We start from the raw sequence: 13,775 nt of genomic DNA, 5'->3' as shown, positions 1-13,775 counted from the left end.
GTAACGATGATAGTGGATGAGTTCTTTTCTTGTTATAAGGCCTCTAGTCAACAAGAAACATGGGTGACCTTGCAGATGGTAGCGGGTAGAGGATTAGTGGCGAGTTTGCTGTCGTCGGTGAAGAGGTGGAGACCAAGGTGGTTTTATGTATCGGCGAATAGCGGTAGAGGGGTGCGTACAATGTGAAAAATTCCCATCAAGTCGGTAGAGCCAAGGCTTGAATTGATGGATGTAAGCCCTGAGGTGGTGGGTTCATGTCTTGAGGTGGGGCCTGTAGACCCTCTAGGTTGGAAAAGTGGGCTTGTTGGAAAGGATGGCTCGGGGTCTGTTCTCGATTGGGAGGGATATCTTGTGGTGGTGGAGGAGGTATAGGGAGATTTCGCTGGAGTAAAGTGTTGATCAAGGTCTGATTTTGTTCTGCCAAGCGGTTGATGCTATTGGTGAGCTCTGTGAAGTACTGAGGTGGGTTGTTTGGATTGGAAGGCTCAGCTTGGAGGTCAACGACATTGTGTTGAGAAGCCATGGATCTCGTTGTAACCATCCGCCTCGATGGAAGGTAAGGAGAAATTATTAGGAATGGGTCTCTGGCAACAATGGGCACAACTGTTAACCGGAGTGGTGTTTCCCACAAACGGCGCCAACTGATGATGTTGTATATCTAAGGGAGGACGAATCGGGCAGACCCACTATCACGCCCCAATTTTAACTACTCAGAAACATTACCAAAGCCTTAAAATTAGGTCCATTTTTTTTTTAACATCCATTATCCTTGAGTAATAGAAATACAATGATACATGTTTTCTCTCTCTCAATGAGCATTACAATGATAACAATACATGCCAATCTCCTACTGTGAAGCTGCAAATGAATAAAATACAAATACATGATCCATCACATCTACAATGAAATTACATATAAAAGACACATGGACTTCTTAACTCTTCAATCAAAGAATCAAAACTTTCTTCCTGTAAAAAGGTAAAGCAACAAGGGGTGAGCACTAATACCCAGTAGGAATCTCATAGTTTTAAATCAATAACTAACACACAGATAGAAATGATCATACATGCAGGTGATACCATATAGTAGGGTGACATTTTATAATTTCAAAATACCATAAGTAAGGTACCTTTTTTCTCAAAAACTATTTAAACATTTTCAAGAAAAACCTTCAGCCATTAAAATCATCCCTTAACCTTAGAAAAGCATAGACCCTTGTGAAACAACCGTATTTAAGAAAACAACATCATTAAAAAGTTATTAACCAATTCCCAAAATATTTCTCATTTAGTTTCCATTTTTAATGTTCATCTTTTTCTTTCATTCTTCCTTTCTACTCATTATATTTATTTAGAACTCCATAACTTCATGTTCAAGTTTCCTTTTTGATTCACTAACAATTCTCTTATACTCAATTCACACCGTTATTTACACTTTCAAATTTCATTTCAAGGTAACACAAGGTTAACAAACCCCTTTCAATTCAGTCTCTTATTTATTTTACAGAGCAATACTCATAATTTACCTTTATTGCCGCAACTAATTCATTAAGTTCACTATTACCAATCCATAATCCAATTACCACTTCGATTTTCATTATTTCAATTGATTTCATATCCAATACCAGATCCAATCACAAGTCATTTCCATGAGTCACACGCTTTACCGGTCACAAGCCAGAAGGAATGTGGAACCTCAAGCTTTACCGGTCACAAGCCGGAAGGAACGCGGAACCTCACGCTTTACCGGTCACTAGCCAAAAGGAACGCAGAACATCAACATGCCACACGCTTTATCGGGCGTTACTCCGGAAGAAAGACGGAACCTATCTCAAGCGCCACGCTTTGCCGGCTCAAATACGGCGGGAAACGGATCCCAAGATAACATCACAATCCATCATTACAATTAGTGGACAATGCCAACACATCTTCCGTTATTTCCGTAACACATTAATTCAATATACATCCACCATATATTAAAATTACATTCACATAACAAGTAAAAATATGTTCTACGACCTTCTTCATTATCCATTAAATCATTCATTGTTTTGTCACACAGAAATATAACAACACATCCATAGAGGCAAAGACTCATCTTTAAAGTGTTCACAATTCTTGGGTTAAAATTATTTCTTTACTTTTCCATATTATCATCAAGTCTTCAAATTCAGTTTTTTTAAATACATTGATTATCAATTACTACCCACGGTTATAAATTAAATCTCCAACATTTAATTTTCTTTGATACAACTCCTTCATATAACATCGTCATATTTCACAATCTCCCATTTATCATTATTCACACTCATCTTAACCCAACATAGGCCCTGTTTGGTAGGGTCTATTTCTAGCTTATTTCAGCTTTTAACTTAATTTAAGCTATTTTGATGTGTTTGGTTCATCTTAATAATACAGCTTATAGCTTTTTGTAAGTCAAAAATCAACTTATTCTTTGAGTAGGGGAAGAGAAACTTAATTTATAAGTCAAAAATCAACTTATGTTCACAGTTATAAGCTATAAGCTGTTAGGCTATAAGTTATAATCACTTTCCCACAGCTCTACCAAACGGGGCAATAAACTTAATTTCATAAATTTAATGTTGATTGAAGTATCCTCATTTTCGAAAATAAAACTTCATAACTAGAGTTAAATATAAAGTTGGGCTTTAAGTTTTGAGGTATGAAATCACTTTCTAATTATACAATAAAATTCTTAAATCTTCACTTCATCATTTTATCACAAATTCCGTATCATCTTTCAACTCTCCCTGCGGGTACCAACACAACACCACCCAATATAACTCATCTCAAACTCAACATGACCCAACACAATGCAACTCAAACTCAACACACCCAACACAACTCAATTCAACACAATTCAACATGATTCAAACACAATTCATCATAGTCCAACACAATTCGGTTCAACATTATTCAACATAACTCAACATAATCAATACTATTCAACATAATCAACACAATTCAACATAATTCAAGGTGAACTCTTAAACTTTTATTTCATCATTTCACCCCAAGGCTCATGTCATCCATATCATTAATAAATCATTTCCCCAATCTTCATTTCACATTATAGCATAATTTACAATATTCATAACAAAGATTCAATCGCTAATTTTTAACATAATTTTCAAACACCTCCAAAACCTAATTAAAGTTGTATATATATAATTTAACCTACCAATTTCATGATTCTACTTTCAATTTGGGCAAAATCATTGTTTATCATCATGAATCAACTTGGGGTTTTCAAGAAAATCAAGAATTTCAAGAAAAATTCCAAACTTCTTAAACCACTACTCTTTAGTCCAATCTTCCCATTGATTAAACACCTAAGGTTCATAATCCACCTTATTAACCCAACAATTGAACCCCTAACACTTCAAACCCTAAACCCCCAAAAATCATGATGTACACTATATGCTAAAAAATGTGGGTTTTATATGTATATACTCAAAATACCACAAATCTATCTATTTATGAAAGTATTGAAGGAGAACTAGGACCCCTACCTCAAGAACCAAGCAAAGGAGCAAAGTTTTGATGAGATTCTTCCACAAATCCGAACTTCAATCGGTTGAAAAATATGATCTTCAAGCCTTCTTCATTTCTTTGTAAGAGATCTTAGCCAATCCTTAGGGAAATGGAAGGTATTTGAGGTCAAAACCCTAAGGTTTTCGGACCTAGGGTGAGAGGGATGAAGAAGGAAAAAGGAAATGCAAAGAATGAGATAAAAAACACGTTTTTAAGCTGCTAAATTCGCGCAGTCTGCTCGAGCAGACTTGTTTCCAGCACAGATTCCAAAACTTCAAACGGGCATAACTCTCTCATCCGGACTCCGTTCTAGGTTGTTCTTGTGTCCAAATCGAAGTCCCGGAAATAAGCTTTCCAATGGTTCTAGCCTCACATCCAAATTCAAAGTGTGGAAAAGGAAAAGGGCAAAGGGTGACAGCTGGTCAAAAACTCAAACTCAAATTTGAGACTTTTTATCTAATCTTATTTAAATACCTTGTTAAGGCTTCAATCAAGGTTCCAAACATCACCCAAGGGTCCTAAATTATAATAATTAAAGTTCACTTGCCAACCCATCGATATCAAGAATCCGACAACCATACAAGTTTTAAGGTGACGGGTACCACTATACATCAATCTAATGTAAATTAAAATCTGAGTCATTACAATCTTCCCACCTTAAGAAATTTCATCCCCGAAATTGTATTCGTTCTATCAAAAATAGTAACAACCTTATGCTCACTAATTCTTAACAACCCCTAGTTCACAACAAAGCATGAGAGCACCCACACATATCCACCAAACCTTAACAACTTTCAATTACACTTCACTTCAATTCTAAACCCAAAAATACAAAGTGTTATACCCACGCTTTCAACACCTTTTACTAGTCTCGGAGCTCGATGGTAGTGCCTGTAAAAAGGTCTAATGGGGAATAAGAGTCCCCCGGCAGACCCTCCAATGATCAAGTTAGAACAGAAGAGATTGACTGTGTAGAGAGAGAAAAAGAGAGAGAAAGAGAGAGAGAGAGAGAGAATGATGAACTTAACCTTTGATGTGTCTTGGAAACTTTCTTCTACCCTTTGTCCATCATTTCTTTGTCCACTCCAATCTGTCGTGTTGACTGAAAGTCTATACTCTAGCTTGCATTGTTCACGGTGAGGCTACCTATTCCGTCGTGAAGGGGTTGTCACATTTAATGCTATAGGAGTCTCATTAATGGCTGATGTGTGGTGCAATAACTCTGTAAGATCTTTGTCTGCTTACGTGGTTGGTTCTCTACTTGACAAGTGTTTAGATGCCATTGGTCCCTGGTTCAACATTGGGTTCTCAAAGGTGCTAGGCTTTAGTACTTGAACCGTGAATTGCGCTCTAAGACGTGGGCCAAAACCTTTTGTGGGTCCACTGATGTCAATTTCTAGATAGAAAGAGAGAGATAGAGAGCTTGTTCTAATCTTTGTTTCTCTGTCTTTCCATATATTGTTTTGGTTTGGCGTTGGCAGGTCCTGTGTTCTTCTTAACATGAGCTTTAGCTCTTCTAGCTTCTTCATTAGTCTCTGCTGAAATTGTTGAGCATTCTTTCGAAGTAATCTGTCTTACACATTTCAATCATTTTTTTTTTTTAAACTTTTACAATCTATAGTTTTTGTTAGTTGGTATGGGGCTTTTTTTTACTTCCTATTATGTCTGCTTTGTGCTTTTTTTGGGTATCCTAGACTAACATGTTAAGCTAATATGGGTTATTTCGGAGATAACCCTATTAACTCTGGTCTTTATTTTTAATTTTTTTCTTGAGGTAAATTTTGTCATAATGCCAAAAAATATTCCTTAGTAGTGTTTTTTTTTTTTTTTAAAAGATGTTTTTGTTTTGTGATCTTTTGTTTTTTGTTTTTTGTTTTTTACAATGAATAATAATAGCCCTGACCCTTTTACATTTAACATCACTACAAGAAAAAATACTTTTGGCGACTACCTTTTTGAGCTGGTCGCAGATAGTTTACTTTCTGCAACTAACATTTTTTTGGTCATGAAATAATATTAACGACCACATTTCAATGACCAAAATAGGTGGTCGCAAATGTTAACTTTCAATGACTACGTTTTTTGTCACAAAATGAACAAATTTTGAGAAATCGAAATCCTTTCTGCGACCAAAGTATATGGTCGCATATGATACCTTTCCGCAACCAACATCAATTTTGGTCACCAAAAACCTTCTTTGACGGGCTTTTGGCGACTAAAATTGAGGCCAATTTTTTTTTAGTCGCTAAAAACCATTGGCAACCAGATATGCTCTTTCTGCGACCAAAAATTTGGTAGCTAAAAGTTTTATTTCTTGTAATGCATCCATATATTATCTTAGTCATTCTTAATATATTTATTAGTGCTTTTCTTAGCCGAAAATCTACTATCCTATTCTCAGTTTCTTGCTTTAAATTCTTGATCAACTTCAGTTTACCAACCTATCTTTTCCTTTTCTAAAATGACACACACACACACACTCACATTATATATATCATAGCTTATATACCACAATATATATGCCTATTTTCTTAAACTTAAAGTTTACTTTTATTTAACATAGTTGATTTCATTATATTATTTCAGGTGAAAAATTTGACTATCCATCCATTATGCCAAAAGTAAGTAATCACTGCAGTAAATGGAAGCCTCCCTAGCCCAACAATACGAGTTCACAAGGGTGACACCCTTGTTGTTTATGTTTTTAATAAGTCTCCTTACAACCTTACCATTCACCGGTAATATGTCTTTTTAATTTTTTTTTTTTTTTTGTGGAAACTTAATTTATATAAAAATAGTCCAACTATTTTTCAATTTCAATTACTCTTTGGAAGATTTACCTTGACTTTTTATTTATTGATTAGAATATATTCTAATACAATTTATCCATTTTAGCCTCTTGAATTGAATATTATCAAATATCATTATTATTATTAGGACTATTAATATCAATACTTATATCATTGCCCTAATATGTATGCAGGCATTGAATATTTCAGCTAATGAGTGCTTGAGCAGATGGACCTGAATATACAACTCAATATCCAATGTGTCCTGGTAGTAGCTACACTTACAAATTCAACATCACTGAACAAGAAGGGACCATCTGGTGGCAGACACACAGTCAATGGCTCCATGCAACCATTTATGGAGCATTAATTATCCGCCCAAGAGTTGGTCACTCATACCCATTTCCAAAACCCTACAGAGAATTCCCAATTCTTTTAGGTACCAACATCTTTTTTCTTTTCTTTGTTTTTTGAACTTAAACCTTTGTTTATTCCCCATCAAATTCTCTTAGGCTTCATAATTATTACATTCATGATGATAACTGATAATTAGCAATTAACATGTGCAAAGGTGGCTAATAGAGTGGACCTGTTACATGCAAAGGCAATAATTCTTTTTGCTAGTTTATTAAAAAAATCATATAAAATATTACTAATTTTGAAGATTTCCATAGTAATGGACAATATGAAATATTAGATTAGCATTGTAGCATACATTAGAAGATTAGAAAACATACTTGAAATACATCAAAGTTTGATATAAGAAACACAAAGTTCGGGTATATTAATTTTTATGTAGCAAGAGATTTTTTTTTAGTACAAATTGTGGCAAGAGATTATTCAAAATCTACGTATTAGTAATCCATGAAAGTGTGATTGCAGGAGAGTGGTGGAATGCGAATGTTGTTGACATTGAAAACAAAGGACTTGCAAGTGGAGGTACAACTAAAAGTTCTGATGCTTTCACCATCAATGGTCGACTTGGTGATCTCTATCCTTGTTCTTCAAATCGTAAGTACTAACAACTAACACTTTATATTCCAAACATGTATGTCAATACTACTCATTGGGTCCAATCTCTCACTTTTATATAACATATTATTGTTTTTTTCTTCCTAGACACACATAAATTGACGGTGGTACAAGGAAAAACATATCTCCTACGCATCATCAATACAGCAATGAATAACCAATTCTTCTTCAAAATAGCCAACCATAACTTGACAATTGTTGCCATTGATGCCACCTACACTACTCTGATGGTCACTGACTTCATTCTCATTGTTGCTGGCCAAACCACAGATGTACTTTTCACTGCCAACCAACCACCGGCCTCTTACTATATGGCAACACATACGTATGTTAGTTCACAAAAATATAACTGACAATTCCACATCCACCACAGGGATCATCGTTTATAAAAATGACGTATCATTGACTCCATAAATGCCAATCCTACTAGCCTTCAATAACACACCAACGGCCTACAAGTTCTCTACTAGTCTGACTGCGCTTGTCAATGTGCCTCATTGGGTTCCAGTCCCACTCAAAGTCGATGAACACATGTTTGTGACAATAAGCTTGGGCTTACTACCATGCGAAAGAAATAACACTTGTGCAGGGCTATTTGACCAAAGATTTGCTGCGAGCATGAACAATGCATCCTTTCAGTTCCCTACCAAGTTGTCACTGTTGCAAGCCTTCTTCAACAATGTTGATGGAATCTACACCACCGATTTCCCTAATCAACCACCATTGGTTTTTAACTACACAAACTCAAACAACAACTTCAACAGAACAGTCATAATGAGATCAAAGTCAACCAAAGTGAAGAAACTTAAGTTCAATTCAACTGTTGAGATGGTGTTGTAGAACACAGCCTCGTTGGGTATGAGATGCATCCTATGCACTTGCATGGATTCAACTTCCATGTGTCGGCTCAAGGGTTTGGCAATTACGACCCAATAAAGGATCCTAAAAAGTTCAATCTCATCAATCCACAAGCATGTAACACCATTGGCGTGCCGACTGGAGGGTGGGTTGTCATCAGATTTCAGGCAAACAATTTCGGTAAGTATTTATGATCAATCATGCGTGACTTTATCATCTTAATACAATTTTAATATATATACCAAGTCGCTATAAATTTTTCCGAAGGTTCATTTAGGAGTGAATGTGCTATACCACATTATTCCTAACTTGTACATAAGCTTTCATATACTAAATTATGCTTTTTGAAAAAAATTGATGGATATAGGTATATGGTTAATGCATTGTCACATGGATTTACACTTGCAATGGGGTCTGTCGATGGCTTTTGAGGTTGAGAATGGGCCAACACCATCAACTACATTACCTCTCCCTCCACCAGATCTACCCCAATGTTAAGAGTTGTTCTACATTATTCTTTTTTTATAATAATTTTTGTATGGTTCTTTCATTTTTATTTTATTTTGTGTTTCAATATATTCATTACAACAACCATGTAATAAAGTTTGTCAATAAATTATTCTTTCAATTGTATTAAGTTTGCATTCTTTTGAATAAAAATAATATTACAAATATTACAATCTTCATAATTTCTGGCCAAATGAAGTTTGGTTTGATTTAAAAGTCTGCTTTTTAGTGGGCTATTTGTCTTATTATTATTTGGGCAAATTACCAAGAAATCTTCTTTGAAAAACGTATAACTTATTTAGTCCTATAACTTTTTGTTTATACTCAAAAGTCCTATAACGTTTTTATTCTTCTCTGCCTCTTTTGCTCTTTGTGATTTCCGGCGATCGTCGACGGGCAACTACATCTTGCTTCTTCTCTTTCTCTTTCTGATATATAGTCACCGACGACTACCATCAATTGGAGTTCACCGGCAACCACCAACCGCCGACTCCTTACTTCACTCTCACTGACGATAAAGAAGATATGTTTCTGACGAAGAAGATGAGTAAATCTACTTAGATTTGATGTAAATCTACATCAGATCTGAATAGATCTACATCAGATCCGGCCAAATCTAAACAAAAAATAGTTGATGGGATACAATCATTTCTCTATATCTGCCTCTCTCCTTCCATCTCTTAATTTTTCTACATTTTCTTTACTATACACTTCTCTTTTTCTGTTTTAATAGAGAAAATTTTTAAATTATGGACAAGTTGTTTTCGAGTTTTAGTTACATGCGGTGAAACCTATAAAATTTTGTAGTTTCGGTTTTTTTTGGTCTGGAATGAATTATAGTTTAAAACTGCAAAATTTTATAGTTTCATAACATTCTTCAGAACTATAAAATTTTACAATTTTATAACATATTTTTTAGTTTGATTAATAAGGATAAATGCTTAATAAATTTTTGCTTTGAAACTGTAACATTTTACAATTTCAAAACTTCTTTTTCAGTTTGATCAATATTAGAGATTATTTGCTTAAACCCCACAAAAATTGAAAAATAACATATGTTTTTTTCCCATTGTTATTGTTTTTTGTCGTTATATTTTTTTCTTCTTTTGGTTTATTAGTATGTAGCACATTTTGCTATGTTTTTTCGCTCTAATTTCTCCATTTATTCTTCTTTTTTTTTTCCAGCAATATTCTAGACATTCCAGTGAGTCTCCAATGATGTTCTTAACGTTCAACGAATGTTTTGGACATTCCGGCGACTTGCATTGATGTTCATAACACTCCGGTGAACTTCCAGCGATACTCCAGCGGCTTCCTGACGATACTCCGACGACTTCCCAGTGATGTTGAACATTTCGGCAAGTCTCCAGTGACTATCTGACGGAAGTCCAACGGTAATGAGATATAACAGCGTCTGTAAATTTTTATATATATATATATATGGTAACAATTAAAAATATATAGGATTAATTGGTACAAGTGTTTTTTTATTAAGGATTAATTAATAGGTAAGTTCCCCTTATTATTTTTAAAGTAAAACTAAAAGCCTAGTATAAAATATATAAGAAAAAAAAAACAATTAAAAAAGAGAGAAAATAATTAGTAAAATACAGTCCAACAATATTAATTAACGTCTCCAAATAAACCTCTTAAACAATTAGACAAAAAATATTTTAAAAAATAAAAAATAAAAATAAAAATAAAAATAAAAAGCTCCAGGCCCAAGTGGATTTTTGAACAACCCAATTATAGCAACTTATTGAGTTTTCTTCCTTTGATACCCATAAAATGAAAATGAAACATGCAATGGGAGAGAAAACCCAAAAAATAAAAATTCGATTTGCCTTCATAGGATTGGATAGTTGAGTTTTGGGCTACTGACCCATCACGAATTTTAATCATTCAATTTTTAGGTCTTTTTTTATATATCACTCTTGAAAAGAAAAGCATTCGATGAGCCATGTAATTGTAGTATATTTTCCTTTAAGATATTGATGATAAATATAACTTTAAAAATATAGCTTCTATTTTTTTTAGAAACAAATAATATGGAAAAAAATAATTCTATATACCCCACCTTAACTACCCCAAATTTATCCCAAAAGTGATTGTGTGATTGAGATTGAATTTATATAGTGTGGAGTCCATATTTAAAATAAATTTAAACCACAAAATAATAATTCTGGATAATTTTTGAGTATTTAAGTCCAAATTTGTAATATTACTCTTAAAAAATGTATAATTCAACTCATCAAAGTAATACTCGCAATCAGCCCACAAGCCCAAATTGGATTGTCCAGTCAAGCCAACTGCATGGTACCATTTTGAACTGACTTCACTCGTAGTCAGTCCAGTTTGGCCCTTAGGACTACAATGGGCCATATTTTGATAATTTGATCAAATTATTTTTTAAGTTTTAGTGTATTTAATTTGATCTAATAATTGTAATTCGTGATTTAATCACATTTGTTTATAGACAAATGAATGACAAATATAATTTTTAAAATTGACCATTTCTTTTTTTAGAAAATAAATGTTATTAAAACAAGTGATTACAACTATCAGAACATTCTAATTTTTTTTTTTTTTGGTAAATGTTCTACACACTAAAGCCTAAAAAATTAGAAGATTAGATAATTAAAATAGGGTTTATTGTAGTTTCACCAGCTGAAATTGGACTATAAAAGACTAGACATAGCTAAATTCTTTTTAACTTTCCGTATTAAAAATGGCACAAAGATATATATAGTTGAGCTATTTGGACACCCATTCTGAAAGAAAATTTTAAATAAATAAATCCTCATCTAAAGGACCAATAGATAAAATTTGAGAAAATTTCACATCAATTGTGCTTTCAAAAATTGTTTACACATTTATAAAAAAAGTGTACAAATAAAAATGTAATTATTTTTTAAAACAAGCACGGAATTGAAAATTTCCATAAAATTTTCATATTCAAAGGCCCAAAAATAAATAAATAAAAGTCATTATCTAAAGGTGCACTCCCCAATATTAAAGCATGTAAATAAACTCTTAAAATTTTAATTACAATAATTGAAGAAGAAAAGAAGTTCTTACATAAAAAATTCACAATATAAAAAATTAATAAATGTTATTTAAATTATTACTAAAATATTAAAAAAACAAAAGTCTCTAAGTGAGATTTCGCCATAAGTCTCATTGCAAGTTGGGCCGGCCCTCATGTTAGAACAAGATTAATATACAAACTAAAAAATAAAAACAAATTAAAAAATCATAATTCTTTTTTGTTGGGGTTATTCCTAAAAAATCGAAATATTGAAATAACGTTTGTTTTAATATAAATTTTCAATTGCATTGATGCTTTAATTTTTAATTTTGGGTTGAAAGATAATTAAGAAACTGAACGCCTCATGTCAAAGATTGAGAAACCAATCATATACCATTTGCCCTACAAGATTGATAATCAATCATAGGAATGGTCAATGTTAATATTGAGAGGGAAATGTATGGCTGGCTACCATTTGCCCTACAAGATTGATAATCAATCATAGGAATGGTCAATGTTATTGAGAGGGAAATGTATGGCCTGGTAGCCAGCCGAGCTAGTCTTGGGCAGAGTCTTGGTCTTTGCTCGGTTGAACGTTTGTTACGCACTGCAGCAAGGGATTAGTCTGGTCTAGTTGAGACAACTTCAAAGCACTATCCCGGTGACAACGTGCTCTCTGTCGGGCAATTTTCACTGTATTTAATTAAGTTAAATTCTGTTGTGTATAAAATAATAACAAGAATATAAAGAAATAAAGAAAATGAGAGAATATGTTTGATTACAAAAATCAAACTCGAAATAAAAATAAATAAATAAAAACAGATTTTATTTTGTTACAAAAACAAAATTTAAATCTGATTTTAATAAATAAAAATAACACTGAAAATAAATTAAATAACTTACTTGATTTAATTTGTTCGAATTATTTTCTGATCAAGTCTAGTGTTTGACACTGTGTCCTTAAGACAGATTCGTCCTCTCCACGGTGCTTTCAGAATTTGGACGTCTATCTCTCAGGATGAAATGATTTTACCACAAACAATAGCAGCATTACAAATTGTTTGCCTTACGAACACACTAAGTGTTTACACTCTTTCTTTCAGAAATAAAATGCAGCAAGATGAAGAATATAATTACCAAAGGTGAAATACGAAATTTCTAAATGAATAACATCAAATGAGGGTAGTCCTATTTATAGATGTAAAGGTGGCTCTTGGTTTTAAATTGAACAGGTATGATACCTGTTGGTTTTGAATTCAAACAGATTTGAATCTGTTAACAATTCAAACAGATAGCAAAAACGGGAAGGGCCTTGTTTGGGTGTGCACTAATTCCAAACTAGTTTATTACTGTTTGAAAACGGGAAGGGCCCTGTTTGGATGTACAGAAAATCTAAATCAGTTTAATTTGAATTCTGGATTTTATTTTACCAAAAAATAAAATTCAAATGTTTTTGGCCCAAACAGATTAGAAGCCCAACCCAACCACACACCACGCACCTGCGTCCAAGCCCAGGCCCAGCCCAGCCTGCCCGACCGGACGGACGACGGAGGCGGCGCGCGCGCGTGTGTGGTGATTTTTGGGTCCAATGGGTCTAGCCCATTTTGCCCATAACCTCTCCCTCTAAAACACTTGGGTACCCCTTGGGGCACACCCCAAGTATCTCACATAAGCCTTATAAACCCTTTCAAAACTTCTCACCAAATCAATGTGGGACAAGCCATTTTACAACCTTAAGGAATTTTCACCAAAACTCCATTTCCATGGAGCACACTTTGGCTTCAATTTCCCATTCACTCGGTAATGGTTTTGAGCAACCAAATATACCACGTGAATCACAACGCGGCATAAAACGCGTTACCACTTTGACCCAAGTAAATCGACGCTCAAGGCCCACCTAAAAAATAGACCAAACTTGAGAAAAAAATTCTGATTTTACCCAGAATTTTTCTACCATTTCCAACAATCCCCCACATGAATGGAATTTGATGACAACGGAAATGCAAC

General features: G+C 33.8%; 1 pseudogene; it reads left to right on the top strand.

Moving 5' to 3' along the window:
* Positions 1-521: 521 nt before the first annotated feature.
* LOC114278911 (laccase-7-like) lies at positions 522-8,731 on the top strand (annotated as a pseudogene).
* The last annotated feature ends 5,044 nt before the right edge of the window (positions 8,732-13,775 follow it).

Source organism: Camellia sinensis, chromosome 3, assembly GCF_055761805.1.
Source record: "Camellia sinensis isolate YWXY chromosome 3, ASM5576180v1, whole genome shotgun sequence".
NCBI lineage: Eukaryota > Viridiplantae > Streptophyta > Magnoliopsida > Ericales > Theaceae > Camellia > Camellia sinensis.
Note: the sequence above shows the minus strand (reverse complement) of the source record. Positions and strands in the feature narration are given on the sequence as shown.